Raw genomic sequence first — 18,825 nt, forward strand, 5'->3', positions numbered from 1 at the left:
GCTGAAAACCACCTCTTGAATATAAAGAAGCACCTCCAGATCCATCAGGGAGGTGTGTGGTTTTCCATCGTGAACCTGACCTCAGTTAGGTTTGATATCTCTGGCTTCTACTACTGCACTGTGCTATTTTTCTTTTCTACTACTGCACTGTGCTATTTTTCTTTTTCTTTTTCTTTCTACTACCTTGTAAGTAAGTGTTGTTCATATATATTTTAAGATTCTGTCTTTGGCTTCTGCCCCTTTTCCCCACTTTTTAGCTAGGAGAGGCCAATTGCTCCGAAGATTTCTATTGAAATACTTTTGTTTTACAACTGAAATTTATAAATGTACAGTGCCATATCTTCAAGTTTCATGTCCATGAGTGGCCTCTGGATATTTCCAGTTAAGTGTCTTAATAGCAATGTATTTCATTTGTGTAACTAACTCACTCAGTGGTTGACAAAGCACCTTCATATATATACGTATATACTTGTTTTCCCCCATATCAGTACTCTATAAGGCATGTGGTATTAATTCTCTTTTATGTTTAGGATGCTTACTCTCAAAGTGGTGAATTTTACAAGTCATATAAGCAAAAATCATTCAGATGTCAAGCCTAGAGATATTTAGACAGGTCTAAAACTTCTCCAAGCAAGTCTAAAACTGGTCAAAAAGACTTAAATAAAACTTCGTGTTACCAACATCAGTTGCAAATGGTCTCCCCTTCTCAGATTTCTTAGTTGTTATCAGCGCTATCATTTTCTTCATCAGCCTGTCATCAAGCCCAATACCTGAAACTCAATAAGTGTTTGTTGAAAGTATAGTGAAATGACTAAACAAATGGTTCTTAAAGTTGATTTTCAGTTTAATGCCTCGTGAAATCATTTACAAAGTCATTAATCATTCCACATTCTTCATTCCTACTGCAGTCACCCGGGATGTTGGAAAGAAAGAACAAACAAGAGGATGAGCACAAAGAAACACGGATTTTTGGATCCATATTCAGTAAGGAATTTATTTTTCTTAAAGCCAGTGTGAAATTATCATGAGTGAGTATTTAAAGATAAATGTATCTTCAAAGTTATATAGTAAAAATAAATCTTTGATTTTTTTTAGTTATGCACTGTTTCTGTTTACAAACCACATACTTAGCACACAAAATAGCAATAATACTGGAAATGTGGTCTCTCGATACTATTATTGGTCTTTCTAGCAATTAAAATCAGGTTTAAAAAAACAATGGCATAAAATATTATAAGTTAAGACCTTGCCTGATGTAGTTTTAGAAATTTAGGAAGTAATATTGGTGACTAGTGACAACGTAAGGAAGACTAAACATTTCTTAATCAAAATAAATGTTTATTCTGGTCTGGAGACCATTTCTTATTTGATCATCCTTGGAAAATATAAAATGTCAGAGCCATTATTTTTTATTAACTGGATCTGGCATGGGCATAAATAGTAAATTGAACTATCTTTTGTGTGGTGGTGGGCATTAAGAGAAAGTTGGGCTGAAAAACTATTCAGACTTAAAATATATCTCATGTAGGTACTTGTAGATGTGTAAATCAATTTTTAATAGAACTTTTATAAAATAAATGAATATCTCATATAATTTTGGTAAAATACAAATAACCTGTCTTGTCACACAAGGGGTAGTTTGTATGTCTGGCTCGTCACAATTTTAATTGTAAATCTCAGGAAATGCAGAATATGACAATTAAGTTAGGAAGTGCTCAGTGGATTGCAGAGTAGTAAACTTTATTAAATTTCTTCATAAAATAACATTGACAAATAATCTAATACAGAGCTGTCTGTGCATTACTAGGTATTGCTGAAGGAACAAATAGCCAGCTCCAAATTCACTCAGAAGATGAGTTCTGCTAGTTTGTTCTCTGTAATTTACAGGTCGTTCTATGATAAAATTTTAAGTTATTTGGTTCTCTCTCCAAGCAAGCAGCACTTTAGAATAAGCAGCATCTCTAATAGTAGAAAACTACTATTTTAGTAGATTGTAGGAAATCAAATATAAACCTATCTATAGACACTAGTAGCTTAATATGAATTACAAAAGAAATTTGAATGAAGGAATATTGATAGGAAATATATGGGAATAATTTGCTATAACACACAAGCTGGAAGATCTGGGGAAAGAAATAAGTAAATTTCTTGGGACTTACCTTCTTTTTCTTTAGCTGGCATGATTTTTGATGGTGTCACAAGGCCCAAACCATGACTTGATAGATGATAACGATGGCACATGTACTTTTCTTCTCATACCAGTTGACAGTGTTCCAGGTAAGCAATGTCCAACTCCCATCCTCACTAATATCAGGTATAATATAGTATGTTAGGTTCAATAATAGGTGTTTTATGCCATGCATTTCTACATATACATCATTTACTACTGTCTAAAACATGAACTAGATCAAAAATGGTTTTGAGCACTCTCTTCAAAATCACCTCTTAGTAGATATCCAGAAACTAGGAAAAATCATTTTGACATGGTTACTCTGATACTCCAGTAGTAGTGCCCTGATATTTTTCAGGACTCAACCTGTGTAAAACTCTGGGGTATTTATCATAGCTTTTAGAACGTTGTGGCACTTACCTGTTACCGCAGCCTAGAAGGTGAAAAGAGCAAACCCAAATCCAAAACAGAGTTGCATATCTGCCATTCACATCAGACTCATTATTTTTCTGAACATGAGCACAGATATGAGAATGTACATATATTTTCCCACAGAAAGTATATAAGCTGTGACTCAAAAATTTGGATCACTACCCCGAGGACCCCAAACTAAAACATGTATTTAAATCTTGTAATTTTTCTTGAATTCGCCTTAAGAGTGTAAAAAAATGTGTTAAGTGTCAGGAGGATCGAAAGGATGTTGCTCTTCAGGGTTTCTGCAGTAGTTCCTGACTTCAGCTGTCTCTTGGGGGCTCTTAATTACTAGAATCACTGTTTGTAGTTTTAGGTTTCAATGTGGTGTTTATTGTCTCAAATAGATAGTAAGAATTATTATAGACTAAATGTTTGTGTCCTTCGACAATTCATGTTTTGGAGCTCTAGCCCGCGATGTGATGATATTTAGAGATGGGGCTCAAGGGCAGCAGAACGTTATACCCCAAAATATATGCAACTTTGGCATATTGATTATTTCCAGCTGTAGGCCCTGGAAAAACAGCAAATGCAAAGAGAGGCTTTTTCTAAACTCCCCTTATCTGCCTACAGACAGATCTTCCAAAAGGAACGAAATTGTCCCCATAAATCCCCTCCCTGGCCATCAACCAGGGAAGGCTGAGTGTTGACACCACACACAAACTATCACACCTCCCATCCATTCTTACAAGGGCCTATTCATCTTTCCTAGAAACCATTGACACTACACTCCCCTGAGAGGGCTACATCCTCCCTCCCCTTTTCCTATTATTGATGATATTTAATTCTGAATTCTAGGCCACCTTGGGGAGTAATTCATTTATCTCCCATGTTAATAAACTTCTGTTTTTCTCTTGTTAATCTGTCTTTTCTTACAAGGGCCTCATCTAAGAACTCAGAAGGATATAGGGAAAAATATTTTCCTCCCCTACTGGGCCTTTCGTAGGTAATTAGGTTTAGAGGAGGTCATGAGGGTGGGGCTAGTGTGCTATGATGGGATCAGTGCCCTATTAGAAGAGACCTGAGAAAACTTGATTCCTCTCTCTTTCCACCCTGTGAGGACACAGTGAGAAGATGGCTGCCTGCAAGCCAGGAAGACGGACCTCATCTGGGAACAGTATTGGCCAGCACCATGATCTTGGACTTCTCGGCGTCCAGAACTGAGAAGTAAGAACTGTGAGTACCATATACTTCCTGAATATGGTATTTTGTTAGGGGCAGCCCGAGCTGATTAAGACAAGCATGACACTTACCAGTAAGCTTAACCATGGATTTTGTTCTCCACTTTCACCTGGGTCAGCTGTCTACCCTGTGAAGCATATGCGTTGTCAACACATGGCCTCCCCATGACAAATCCTCATACTAGCAGCAGGGCCTTTCCCCAGTGTGCCTCGCATTATTTAAAACTTCCAATGGGGATACAAAAGAGTAATCATTTTAGAATAAATACCAGTCACCCAGACAAAACTGAATTAATCGAATCCTTCTGAATATATAAAATAACATTTCCTATTATTGTGTCATGCATTAAAAGCCTGGAATGATGAGATGAAGAAGAGATGGAGGAGGAGGGGAAGGAGGGCAGTGACATCATAATTGGATCTGTATATCATCTTCAGTTCATTATAAGGTTAGTTTAAAATTTTTATTTTAAGTCCACTGTTTAAAATTTGGACAGCTTTACTCATGAAAGTAATGGTGAGTATGGGACAGAAGGTAACAAACCTATTCAGGTTAGGGTGGGCCTCCCTTGGCAGTGATGAAATCAGATTTGCAGGAGCAAGGGCTCCGAAATGAGTTCAGGATTCTGGGGAAGGAATGTAGGGAGGTGGGAGGTGTGCGTTCTGACTGGGTCAGGGTTGGGTGTGGATAGGATCTCTGTTGCAGGGTAGAAATGGTGACTCTAAAGAAGGCACATTTAAGATGTGTAGTGTGGCCTTCAGGACTGTCTCGAGTTCCAGTGGATTAGAAAGAGCAGATCATTGTTGAGTCAAGTACAGATTTTGTTAATGGGAGATTTTCTATTATACTTGAGAACTAGCATTTTTGTAGTGTAAAAACTAAGGACTCTGGGGACAGACAGATTAGGGTTTGAATTCTAGAATTGTCTTCTACTCACTTTCTTGTCAGTCATTAGCAAGTCACTTATAAACTCTCTAAGTTTCAGTTGCTTTATCAGTAAATGTGGGTAAATACCACAGTTGCCACAGTACTGCTATAGATCGATCATGTTTGTAAAGTACCTGACATTTGTCTGGTATCTATCAGGTAATCTTTATATTATAATTACTGCTCTAAAACAAACCGTGCAGATTTTTCAAAAAATGATATGTGCATTGAGTAAAATTCAGTTTACTGGTTTCTCTAAATAGATAATAGTTTTAACCACTAAAAAAAAAAAAAAACCCACTAAAATTTTTCTATTCTCTTTCCTCATTTATGATATATTTTTAAGAAGTCCTTCTTGGGGCCTAATCTAAAGAGTAAATTGCATTAAAAAATCATTCCAGTTACCTTTTTTTATGTGGGTGGAGGGAGTGTCATCTAGATTTCAAAGTATGATCTTCAGGACCAAAGTTCCATTAATTTTACTTGCTAGGGGAAAAAAAAGCCCTAAACCCAGACTGTGGAATTTATCAGATCGTTTTCCTGATGGCCAATTCTTAACCACTCCCAACTCAGTTTCCCTAACTCTAAAAGGGAACCCTTTTACTCTCCTTTTAGGCAGAACATAAAGATTAATTAGTTAAGATTGCAAAGTGCTTTAAGCATGACATGTTGTATGAGATAATAGGATAAATATTAATAATATCCTGTTAGAAGTACAGCCAGAGTAAGGTAACTAAGAAAAATAAATGGCAGTGCTTGGTATGAGATGATTGAAAAATCACTAATGGAAAGAAAGTTTGTTCATACTGGGGGCAGTGTTGCAGCATGTATAACGTAATACCAGGTCATTTTCAATTGTTTTAATTGCCACGAGCAACTGATCTTTAGAGCTGTTCCTGACAGGCTCTTGCACGGCCTTAATGCTGGTCTTTTGGCACCATTTTATGATCATTAGCCCCTAGTGAACATTAAATGGTATCGACCCCCTTCACTGGGTCCATCACTCAGCAGACTTCTTAAACTAATTCACGGCACAATTAATTAACTTTACAAAAACCCCCTCCAAACTCTCTGCCATTTTAAGACTTCAGGCACTGAAGAAAGTAAAGAGGCAACTAAGAAAAAAGTTACGAGTCCTCTTGTGAGAGCCATCAATTAGGGTAAGTAAAAGATTCCTAAATTTTTATAACCCTCATTTATCGCTTGCTACTCCTGATAAGTTTATCCTGTGTAAAGGTATCTTTAAAGTTGTTCATGACTAAAAGAACCATTCATCTCTCTACTTCACATCCACTTGAAAGCTGAGAGTGGCAGCTTCCAAATTGATGTCAGAGTAAATCAGAGTCACAAGTGACTACTACTGGGCCCTACAGAAATGCGAACCAAGTACCTCTCAGGTATGCAAGGAAAGAACTTGGCCCTGTCCTTCTCATCTCCATTTCTAGAGAACTCTCCTGCGGGGAATTGTATTTCTGCTCTGAGTTCCAAGTGACTAGCACAGGCTTTCTCTAGAATGTCCACAATAACAAGAATCTACTGCTGTTAATTAGGTGCGTGACTTTTTACAAGTATTAATCCCTTTAACCGTCCTTGTAAGTAAGTCTATAAAAATAAACATTCCGATCATTTTTAAACTTGCTAACAATATATGTGCTTTTATTCCAACCACCTGAAAGTAACTGCTCAGTAGTTTTAGATCTGGGGCTTCAGTCCATCCAGTTCAAATACTTTTAAACCTGAACCTTTTATACCCTTTTCTTTATAAAGGTAGCAAAGTTGCGTGTTCCCTGTACGCAAAGCATGACATTTAACTAGGTCTAGAGGGAGGATGACAAAATATATCACAGTGCACTAACCCGTAAAGAGAAAATTTTATTTTTTGCTAGGTAAGAGCCCGAGGGGAAAAGAACTACAGAGAACAGGTGTACCTAAGTGTCCTGCCAAACTCATCAGCTGGCTCAGAAATGTCCTGGAAGAGGTTTTTGTTCCTCTTAGCTTTGAAAGTGTGAAAGATGATTGATAGATAGATAGGTAGTAGTTCCTTACTCTGTATATTCTGGTCATAGCTACCAAGAAGTTTAGAGTAATGCATCTTGTTTTCATAGCCCTCACAGTATTTATTTCACTCACATCTTTGGATTCTAGATCCTTACTTTTAAAATATCTATCTATCTATCTTATCTTTCAACAGGATCATACAAGAACAAACTTCTTTTATTATTATTTTATGGGGTCTGCCTGAAAGCAACGGTATCAAATCCATGGCCATTTTCTTCTTTCAAGGATAGGATACTCAAGATTTAAAAACAGATCATCTTATTCATAGAAACTGCATATCTGTTCTAGGATACTTGTTCTGCCCAAATAATTTTAGACTCCTCTCTCTTTCTTTTTTATCTCGGGGCCACAAGAATGTCTGTCTTTATATTAAACCTGGAGACCGCTGACTCAGATTCTCCCCTCATGCGGATCAGGACCACCAGGTGGGGCCGCTGAGGCTGCTCACTGCCTCAGTTTTGCATAAACTGCAACTGGACCAGCACCCGCTGGCTTTGTGCACTGTGACAGGCCAAGTGCGTCGGGCCTTTGGAACCAGAACGGGGTCTGAGGGTCATGAGCTAGCTGCTGCTCCCAAGAGGAGCCCCAGGCTGGGCGTGGAGGCTCCGGCAGGCCTCAGACTCACCCGTCGCTGCTGTGCTCTTCACGGGGGTGCGGCTGATTGATTGATGGATAAGGCTTCTTCACACGACCACTGGGCTGCATCCACGTTTCCTCAGAGCTCGGCAACCTGGCCACAGTATAAACAACAAAGCACTATAAGCAAACAAACAGAAACTAAACTGTGCATCAAATATTCAAAGATGTAGCGAGCTGTAAAAAATATTTCCGAGTTGGTGACTTTGTGTCAGCTTTTGAGGAAAGAGAGAGAGAGTGTGGCTTATACAGCATTTGTTGTTTTCCTCCATGTATTCTCTAATATTTAGTTTCCCAACAGCAGAATATCTTAACCCTGTTTAAGCACTCTAGCCAATGATGAACAATAGGCTTGTGTAAGGCTGAGGGTAGAAAGTTTAACTTTTACATTGAGGATTCTAAATTTTTTTAATGTTTGTATTTTATCCTAGACATAAGAAAGGAATACAGTAAATTTTTCATGACTGTTTGTTTAAGCACCGAGGTAGGCTGTATAATCCTTGGTCTCTGATCTTAAACTTTATAATATTGGTTAATTGGTTGATGCTTTCATCTAACAAACACATATTAGTGAATGCTGATAATTTGCCTGGAACTGTGTTTGTTAGGAAGTAGGAATAAAGGATGACTGAAACGCAACCTCTTTTGAGAAACCCACAGTGTGTGAACAATAGGCAAAATACAAAGTAGTAATAAGTACAGTTACAGCAATGTGAATGGAATACCATGATTACATAGTGACGTGAGATCACTTAACTCAGCCCAGGGTAGGCAGAGAAAGCTTTCCATCGGAGTTCTGTCAGTAAGTCACAATTTGGAAGGCAAATGAGTAAAAGCAAATGGGCTGTTGTTACACTCTCTCCTTCGCCAAGAATAAGGGGATTGGAAGAATACTTACTTGAGAACCAGTATTCTTCTAAGTAGTTTCTTATTCAAATAATATTGGTAATCGTGGCTAGCTCCAGTAATTCACTAGGAACTTCTGTTTCTAAAGAACATTTGTGGGCTTCCCTGGTGGCGCAGCAGTTGAGAATCTGCCCGCCAGTGCAGGGGACACGGTTCGAGCCCTGGTCCGGGAAGATCCCACATGCCGCGGCGCAGCTAAGCCTGTGTGCCCCAACTACTGAAGCCCGTGCTCCGCAACAAGAGAAGCCACTGTAATGAGAAGCCTGCACACCACAACAAAGAGTAGCCACGCTCACCGCCACTAGAGAAAGCCCGCGCCCAGCAACGAAGACCCAACGCAGCCAAAAATAAAATTAATAAAGAACATTTGCTTCCCTCCCGACCAAAGGATGCCTGAACCATTTAGGAAGTCATATCTGATGCCTGTCAATCAATCATTATCTGTCCTTCTGTTGTACTTCCCACGTCAGGAACATCCAAGTTACCAGTGTTATAGAAGGCTTCTCCTAGGCAGGTAATGGGCACACACTCAGGTAGCCTCTGTTCTTTGACTTCACGGTGTGGTAATGGATTGAGGAGCCAAATCGCACTTCCGTCTTATACTTCTTCAAAATCCAGATCATAAGAGTAAGCATCATCTACTCAGGTATTCATTAAGCGTGTCAGAATGGTGAGCCAAAAGATGAGAAAACACACACAGTGACTCACCATAGGACGATCATAGCCTAGTGGAACAGATAGACGCATAAAGGATAGTAATGCATTTCAAAAATCTCTCTTGGTGCAGACATTTACAAAGGGCTATGGGAAAAGTGCTCTGAAGAGAAAATATTCTAACTGGGTCTTTAAAGATGGGAAGATATTAACAGTGAGGAATGGAAAGAGAATTCTAGGCATACAAAGCAGCCAGTGAGAAAACCAGAGGTATTAAAATGCACAGTTCCTTCGCAGAACTTGGATTATAATGTATGTAGAAGGGAGGCTTATGGTAGGAGACAAAGCTGTAAGATCATCTGTGATAAGTTTATGATGGCATAAAAAAGCCTCTAAAAGGGAGTGGACTTTACCTTGAGGGCACTGAAGAGATTTTTTTTTTTTTAAGTAGGAAGTGATTGATGATGATAGACTGTGGAGGTGGGCCGGCAAGCCAACATGAAGTTCATTGCATTGGAGCTTCGCCCATTGTAAATTGCTGAACAAGCATTACAGCTTGCAGTTTTCTAGTTCCACATGTAAGGAGCTTGGACGTCTACACTTCATCCTAACAGTAAGGAAAAAGGTCAACAGACTGAAAAAAATCAACTCTTTTTGGATCCACAAGAGAGGGGAGGACACAGGGCAGACTGCTGCCCCCAAGATGGAAGACTCAGGTAATACTGTAGTTGAGGCTTACAGAACAGATACTAACAAGTGGAAACCTCCCTGGGAACCAGTGCAAGTGTAGGAAAACCTGAACTGTGACAAATTGCTTGAGGCTCGACGTAGACAAGCACGAGAGTTAAAAACTCCAGGGGGACCCAGCCGTAGGCGGCTCCTCATAATAAACATCGGAGATAAGACCTGCGTGCTTCCAGCAGGTGGATGGAAAAAAGAACCATTTGGAATATGCCAGAGCACTCTGTTCCTAACAAGGCCTGCCCTCCAGAGAAACTAGTTACCCAGAGCTTGAGCCTTCCACCTGAGAGAGGGGAGGTAGCCAACTCCAGCCTACTCCAGCTATCCCATCCCATTGAGATGGGGAGGAGAAAAACCACTGAGAAATTCTTGTGAAGTTCACAGTCCAGAGGTACAGGTTCACTAGAAGACTTCTCACAAATCACAGGGCTATGATTTCCCTCCCCTCGCACCTTACCATTACATTACTAAAGACGTATGTATAGCAGTTCCATGAACCCAGTACATAATGTGCAAATCAGACCACAGTGAGATATCCCCTCATACCTTCTGGAAGGGCTGAGGGGATATTACAAAATTTTTTTGTTACTAAAAAAAAAAAAAGGAACTGTTACAGCCCTTATGGAAAACAGCTTGGAGGTTTCTCAAAAAATTAACAACAGAATCACCATATAATCCAGCAATTCCACTTCTGGGTATTTATCCCAAGAAAACAAAAACACTAATCTGAAAAGATATATACATCCCATATTCATTGCAGTGTTACTTACAAGAGTCAGTCAAGACACGGAAACAACCTAAATGTCCACTGATAGATAAATGGGTTAAAAAGCTGTGGTATATATACGGCGCAGTATTATTCAGCCATAAAAAAAGAATGGAATCTTGCCATTTGCAATAACAGAGATGGACCTTGAGGGCATTAAGCTAAGTGAAGTCAGTCAGACAGGAAAAAGACATACCCTATGATCTCATTTATATGTGAAACGTAACAAAGAAACAAACAAAACCCCAAACTTAGAGCTCACAGATTTAGAGAACAGAGGTGGTGGATGGGAGAAATGGGGGAAGAAGGTCAAAAGGTACAAATTTCTAGTTGTAATGTAAGTTATAGGGGTTTAATGTACAGCGTGGTGACTACAATTAATAATACTGTATTGCATAATTGAAAGTACCTAAGAGAGTTAATTTTGAAAGTTCTCATCCTAAGGAAAAAAAAATTGTAACTAAGCACGGTGATGGATATTAACTGGACTTACTGTGGTGATCATTTTGCAATATATACAAATATCAAATCATTATGTTGTACACCTGAAACTATGTTATGTCAATTATACCTCAATTAAGAAAAAAGAGAAACTAAAATTAAAGAACTGTGTTTTCAGCGATTCTGAAAATGTTATTGAAATAGAAAATGGGAAAACTAAAGTATGCCCTCTATCACATGACGATCTTTTACTACTGCTGTATAAACAATGATCAAAGTCATATTTCTCTTCTTATAGGAGGAAAATCCTCCCTTGGCCCATCAACATATGTAAGCAGAATAAATTATTGATTCCAACAATTTACAAAGGTACTAAAACCTAACGTTTTCAAATTTAAAAGAAAGGAAAATTTGCTGTTCTTGCTGCTGTTGAAATGTACTACATTATAAATAATTTCTTGTCCTATATTCTAGCTATCATAAGACACTGCCAGCATTCATCTGGAAAATGCAAGGGACCATATACCTAAGGGACAAGGCAGATGAGTTGAAAAGAAAATAATTCACAAAAATGTGCATAAGCACTTTCCTATATTTGGCTAGAAAACATGCAAAAAAATTATATAATGTGTAAATTCTTTCTCTGAGCAATAGTGTCTTCCATAGATTTTAGTTTTACTAGTATCACTAATCCGTATGAATTTCCTTTACGCAGACTCTTACATTCTCATCTTGGGGTCTAGTCCAGTTTCCATATGAAGTTAAAATATCACAACAGTCTCAGATCTCCTCTCTGATGTTGTTTTGTGTATATCATTCACAAAATGTAACTGGGCGTAGGTCTCTCTCATTCTAGATTTTTCCTAAATGTTGCTATCTTGACTGCAGGGCTCCTGCAAAAGCCAATACAAATCCTGAAATCATTGCTTTCTCCTACTATGTCCTTATTAGCCTCATGAAAACAATAGTTATGTCAGTCATATTCACCATTGTGTCTCCTATGCCACCTAAAAAGAAGTCATTCAAAAAGTATGTTCTGAATAAAAAAAAGTAAATTGATAAAAAAAATACCATGTGGACACCTTATCAAAAGAAAGCAGGAGTAGCTATATTAATTACAGACAGGGCAGACTTGAAAGCAAAGAAAGTTATTATGGATAAACAAGAGCATCACATAATGATAAAAGGGTCAGTTCTCCAAGAAGACATAATAATCCTCAACATGTATATGCCTAACAAGAGAACATCAAAATACAGAAAAAAAAAAAAAAAAAAAATGAGAGAACTGCAAGGAGAAATAGATGTTTTCACTACCTAGTTAGAGGCTTCAACACATCTCTATCAGAAATGGACAGATGCAGCAGGCAGAAAATCAGTATGGACATAGCTGAACTCAACAACAATAACAATCACCTGGATATAATCTACATCTATAGACTATTTCATCTGACAACAGAATATACACTCTTCTCAGGTTCACATAGAACATTCACCAAGATAGACTACATTCTGGGCCACAAAACATTTTAACAAATTTAAAATAGTAGAAATTGTATGATGTCTGCTTTGAGACCACAATGGAGTTAAGTTAGAAATCAGTAACAGAGATAACTGGAAAATTCCAGAGTATGCGGAGATTAAATAACACTTTCTACACAACACAGGGGTCAAAAGCAAAGTCTCAAGAAAAACTAAAAAATATTTTGAACTAAATGAAAATACAGTTTTTAGAAATGTGTGGAGTGATGTGAATGGAAGCAGTGATTAGAGGTGAAATTTGTAGCATTAAGTGCATATATTTACTAGAAAAGAAAAAGATCTAAAAATCAATAATCTAAAGTAGCCAACTTTGGAGACTAGCAAAGAGCAAATTAAATCCAAAATAAGCAGAAGAAAAGAAATAAGATTTAAAGAGGGATAAAATTGAAACCAAGAAATCCGTAGAGAAAGTGAACAAAAGCAAAACCTTGTTCTTTGAAAAGGGCAGTAAAATTTATAAGCCTCTACCCAGGCTAAGTGTGAAAAAAAGAGAGAGGACACAAATTACTCATACAGAAATGAAAGAGAGGACGTCACTACAGATCCCAAAGACAATAAGTGGATAATAAAGGAATATTATGGACAACTCTATGCCACAAAATTGACAGAAATGGACCAGCTCCTTGAAAAAATAATCTGCCAAACTTTGTACAAGATGAAATAGGCAATCTGAATAGGCCTATATCTATTCAAGTCAAGTCTTTGAATCAATAATTAATAACCTTCCGCAACAGAGAGCACCAGGCCCAGATATATTCACTGGTGAATTCTATTAAATATTTAAGTAAGATATTATACCAATTCTCTTTTAGAGGCTAGAAGCAGAGGGAATACTTCAAAACTCATTCTGTGAGCCCAGCATTACACTAATACCAAAACCAGGCTAAGACAATAAAAAAAAAAATTACAGACCAATATCTCTCATTAACATAGATGCAAAAATCCTCAACAAAATATTAGCTAATTGAATCCAACAATATACAAAAAGAATTATATACCACGTACCAAATAGAATTTATCCCAGGCACGCAAGGCTGGGGTTTAACATTTGAAAATCACTTAATGTAATCCATCACATCAACAGACCAGAAAGAAAACCACACGATCATATGAATAGATGCAGAAAAAGAATTTACAGAATCCAGCAGGCATTATGATAACAAAACTAAACAAATGAAAGACCCTCTCAGTAAGGTAGGAATAGAGGGGAACATCCTTAACTTGATAACAGATACCTACAGAAAACTTATAGCTAACATTATATTTAATGGTGAGAAACTCAAAGCTTTACCACTCAGATCAGGTACAAGAGAAGGATGTCCCCCTCTCTTCTTTTGAACATTATACTGGAAGCCCTAGGTAATACAATAAGACAAGTAAAGGGAATAAAAGGTATACAGATTGGTAATAAAAAAGCAAAACTGTCTTTGTTCACAGATGACACGATCATTTATGTAGAAAACCCAAAAGAATCAACAACAGTGACAAAACCCCAGAACTAATAAGCAATTATAGCAAGGCTGCAGGATAGAAGACTAATATGCAAAAGTCAATCATTTTCAGGCTTCCCTGCTGGCGCAGTGGTTGAGAGTCCGCCTGCCAATGCAGGGGACACGGGTTCGAGCCCTGGTCTGGGAAGATCCCACGTGCCGCGGAGCAACTAGGCCCGTGAGCCACAACTACTGAGCCTGCGCGTCTGGAGCCTGTGCTGCGCAACAAGAGAGGCCGCGACAGTGAGAGGCCCGCGCACCGCGATGAAGAGTGGCCCCCCGCTTGCCGCAATTAGAGAAAGCCCTCGCACAGAAACGAAGACCCAACACAGCCATAAATAAATAAATAAAATAAAATAAAATATTTAAAAAGTCAATCATTTTCTGTATGCCAGCAATGAATAAGTGAAATTTGAAATTAAAAACACCATTTTCATTAGCACCCCCAAAATGTAATACTTAGATATAAGTCTAACAAAATGTGTACGAGATCTGTATGAGGAAAATTACAAAACTCTGATGAAAGAAATCAAAGCCAAACAACATAAATGGAGAGATATTCCATATTCATAAATAGGAAGATGCAATCAGTTGTCAACATGTCAGTACTTCGCAACTGGATGTATAGATCTGAGGCAATCCCAATCAAAATACCAGTAATTTATTTTGTGTATATTGACGAACTGATTCTAAAGTTTGTATGGAAAGACAAATGACCCAGTATTGGCAACAGAAAACTGAAGGAGAACAAAGGTGGAAGGCAGACACTACCCAGCTTCAAGACTTACTATAAAACTATACTATTCAAGACAGTGTGGTATTGGTGAAAGAATAGACAAGTAGATCAATGGAACAGTACAGAGCCCTGAAATAGACCCACATAAATATAGTCAACAAATCTATGACAAAGGGGAAGAGGCAATACAGCAGAGCAAAGATAGTCTTTTAAACAAAAGATGCTGGAACAAACTGGACATCAGATGCAAAAAAAAGAATCTAGACACGGACCTTACACCCTTCACAAAAATTAAGTCAAAATGGATCACAGGCCTAAATGTACAATGTAAAACTACAAAACTCCTAGAAGCGATAACATAGGAGAACATCTAAATAACTGTGTTTCGCAATGACTTTTTAGATACAACACCAAGGACACAATCCATGAGAGAAATAATTGATAAGCTGGACTTCATTAAAATTAAAAACTCCTGTTCTAAAAAAGACACTGTCAAATGAATAAGAAAAATGACAGACTGGGAGATAATATTTGCAAAAGGTACATCTGATAAAGGACTGTTACCCAAAATACACATACAACTCTTAAAACTCAACAATAAAAAAAAAATTAGAAAATGAGCCAAAGACCTTAATGGACACCTCACCCAAGAAGATATATAGATGACAAGCATATGAAAAGATGCTCTGTAAAGCAACAATGAGATATCCCTTCACTTCGATTAGAATGGCCAAAATTCAGGATACTGACAACACTGAATGCTGGCAAGAATGTGGAGTAACTGAAACTCTCCTTCATTGCTAGTGGGAATGCAAAATGGTATAGCCACTTTGGAAGACAGTTTAGTAGTTTCTTACAGAACTAAGCATACTTTTACCATATGATCTGGCAGTTTTGCTTCATGGTGTTGACACAAAGGAACGGAAAACTTATGTCTACACAAAGCACATGGATGTTTCTAGTGGCTTTATTCATCATTGCCAAGACTTGGAAGCAACCAAGATATCCTTCAGTAGTAGGTGAATGGATACATAAACTGTGGTACATCCAGACGATGAAATAGTCTATACTAAATAGAAATAAGCTATCAAATAAGTCATGAAACAACATGGAGGAAGTGTAAATGCATATTACTAAGTGAAAGAAGCCAATGTGAAAAGGCTACATACTGTATGATTCCAAGTATGTGATATTCTGGAAAGAGCTTAACTATGGAGAGAGTAAAAAGATCAGTACTTTCCAGGGATTGAATAGGTGGAGGACAGAGGAATTTTAGGGCAGTTGAAAGTCCTCTGTATGATACTAGACTAGTGGGACATGTCATTATACATTTGTCCAAAGCCATACACTGTATAACACCAAGAGTTAACCCTACCTTAAACTGTGGACTTCACATGACTATGATGTGTCACTGTACAAGTTGGAGAGCTACCTTTCTTTACCTAGCAAAAAACCAATTAAAAATAGAATTGGGCAACTAGTCCCATAAAGAATAGTAATAAGCACTAGAAAATAAGGGAAAGTTAACAGAAATTGATAGATCCATATGGAAGTAATAACACAACTCTAAGTTACAAGGAAGACCTAAATACATAGAATACATTCCTGGATAGGGATACTCAGTACAGTAAGAATGTGATTTCTGTACAGATTAACTTACAAATTCAATACAATGTCAATGGGTATTTTTGATACAGCTTCACAGTCTGAGTAAATTTATTTAAAAGTTAAAATGCCTACTAATCCCCAATAAATTCTTGAGAAAGATTAATGATTTTATAAAACCTCACTAGATATAAAAACTTATTCTACACATACAGTAATTAAAACAACGTATTTTGACAAATAAATAAGCAAAAGATCAATAACCAAAAAATCGGTAGCCCAGAGAAGCAGTTACTTACAGGTGAGATTTCCTATATACTGATGGTGCTATTTCAAGTCAGATTAATGCCTTGAGGACAGCTAGCAATTTTATTGCCCAGCATGGGAGAGGATAGGCTACAATGTGGTAGAAAATCAACCCCAGTATTTTAGAGATTGTAATAAACTCTGTAGAGACACAGCATAGCTCTGCTTTACTAATGGTGCACTCACCCCAGCTGTTGTGAGTATTGGCTTCTAACAGCTCTCAACTGAAGATGGAGGGCACTTGGGTGGTATAACCCTTTGGTGCCATTAATGGATTAGGCTGAAGGTAGATGTCAAGTAACTGCACTTTGTTTTACCTTCTTCTCTGGTACTTCTCTTCCTTCACTTCCTTACAGGCTTTACACAAGAGTACTCACTCAGTAATCACTTGTAAAAGAATCCCCTTTATAGGCTCTGATTCTCAAGAACCTGACCTAAGATGACCTAATAAAGCAAAAGATTATTTCTCATTTATATAAAGTACAATGTGATTTGACAGAAGTTCAATTCGACTTGTTGCCTCTGGGATTCAGGCTTCCACCAACTTGTGATGGTACTCTCCCAGCATATGACTTACAAGTTCCTGTATAGGGGAAAAAAAAAAAAAAAAACTGCACAGAGGAATTGTACCTAGTCCTAACTCACAGGGACCAGAAATGATACAGGTCACTTCCTATCATCGTCCATTGGCCAACACTCAAGTTGTGGGGAATGGAAAGTGTAGGAGAGCACAGGAAATAGTTAACAACTCTACTGTCTCTGCCATAGCCATCCTTCTTAAGAAATAAGTTTAAATTATTTTAAAGTTTAAAATAACTTTGTGTGTATGTAGGATGTGGTTACTAATATGCATGTGGGTACTAAAATCCAAGTGGACCAAAACCTATCAACTATTGAAGTAACTATATGTAAACAGAGGAGAATATTTTAAAACTTGTTTATGTCAGGACAACATTCTTAAGTAAAACATGAACTCTGGAAATCGTCAGGTAAAGTAGAAATTTGGATTTCATGAAAATGTTTATATGAAAGACAATCAGAGATGAAAAGTTATCCCATGTTCGTGGATTGGAATAATTAAGATTCTTAAAATATCCATCCTACCTAAAGCCATTTACAGACTCACTGCAATCCGTATCAAGATTCCAATTGCATTTTTTAACAGAAACATGAAAAAACAATCCTAAAATGTATGTGTAATCACAAAAGAACCTGAATAGCCAAATCAACCTTGAGAAAGAACAACAAAGCTGGAGGAATCACACTTCCTGATTTCAAGCTGTTGTATAAAGCCATAGCAATCAAATAGTACGGTACTTGTTCCCGATATTAGAGGAAATGTTTTTAGCTTTTCACTGTTGAGAATGATGTTAGCTGTGGGTTTGTCATATATGGCCTTTATGATGTTGAGACCCTTTCTGGAGAGTTTTTATCATAAATGGGAGTTGAATTTTGTCAAAAGTTTTTTCTGCATCTCTTGAGATTGTCATATGATTTTTATTCTTCACTTTGTTAATGTGGTGTATCACATTGACTGATCTGCAGATATTGAAAAATCCTTGCATCCCTGGGATAAATCCACTTGATCATGGTATATGATCCTTTTAATGTATTGTTGAATTTGGTTTGCTAATATTCTGTTGAGGATTTTTGCATCTATGGTCACCAGTGATGTTGGCCTGTAATTTCCTTTTCTTTTTTTTTTTTTTTTTTGGTGATATCTTTGTCTGGTTTTGGTGCCCAATCAGGGTGCCCAGTCTCACCACTTTTATTCAACATGATACTGGAAGCCTAGTCATAGCAATCAGAGAAGAAAAAGAAATAACAGGATTCTAAATTGTAAAGGAAGAAGTAAAACTGTCACTGTTTGCAGATGCTGTGATACTGTACACAGAAAATCCTAAAGGTACCACCAGAAACCTACTAGAGCTCATCAGTGAATTCAGCAAAGTTGCAGGATACAAAATTAATATACAGAAATCTGTTCCGCTTCTGTACACTAAAAAGGAACTATCAGAAAGAGAAATTGATTTGGAAAGATATCCCATGCTCTTGGATTAGAGGACTTAATATAATTAAAATGGCCACATTACCCAAAGCAATCTACAAATTTAATGCAATCCCTATCAAATTACCCATGATATTTTTCATAGAACTAGAAGAAATAATCCTAAAACTTTTATTGAACAACAAAAGA

This window comes from Eschrichtius robustus, chromosome 8 (assembly GCF_028021215.1).
Source record: "Eschrichtius robustus isolate mEscRob2 chromosome 8, mEscRob2.pri, whole genome shotgun sequence".
In the NCBI taxonomy this organism is placed as follows: domain Eukaryota; kingdom Metazoa; phylum Chordata; class Mammalia; order Artiodactyla; family Eschrichtiidae; genus Eschrichtius; species Eschrichtius robustus.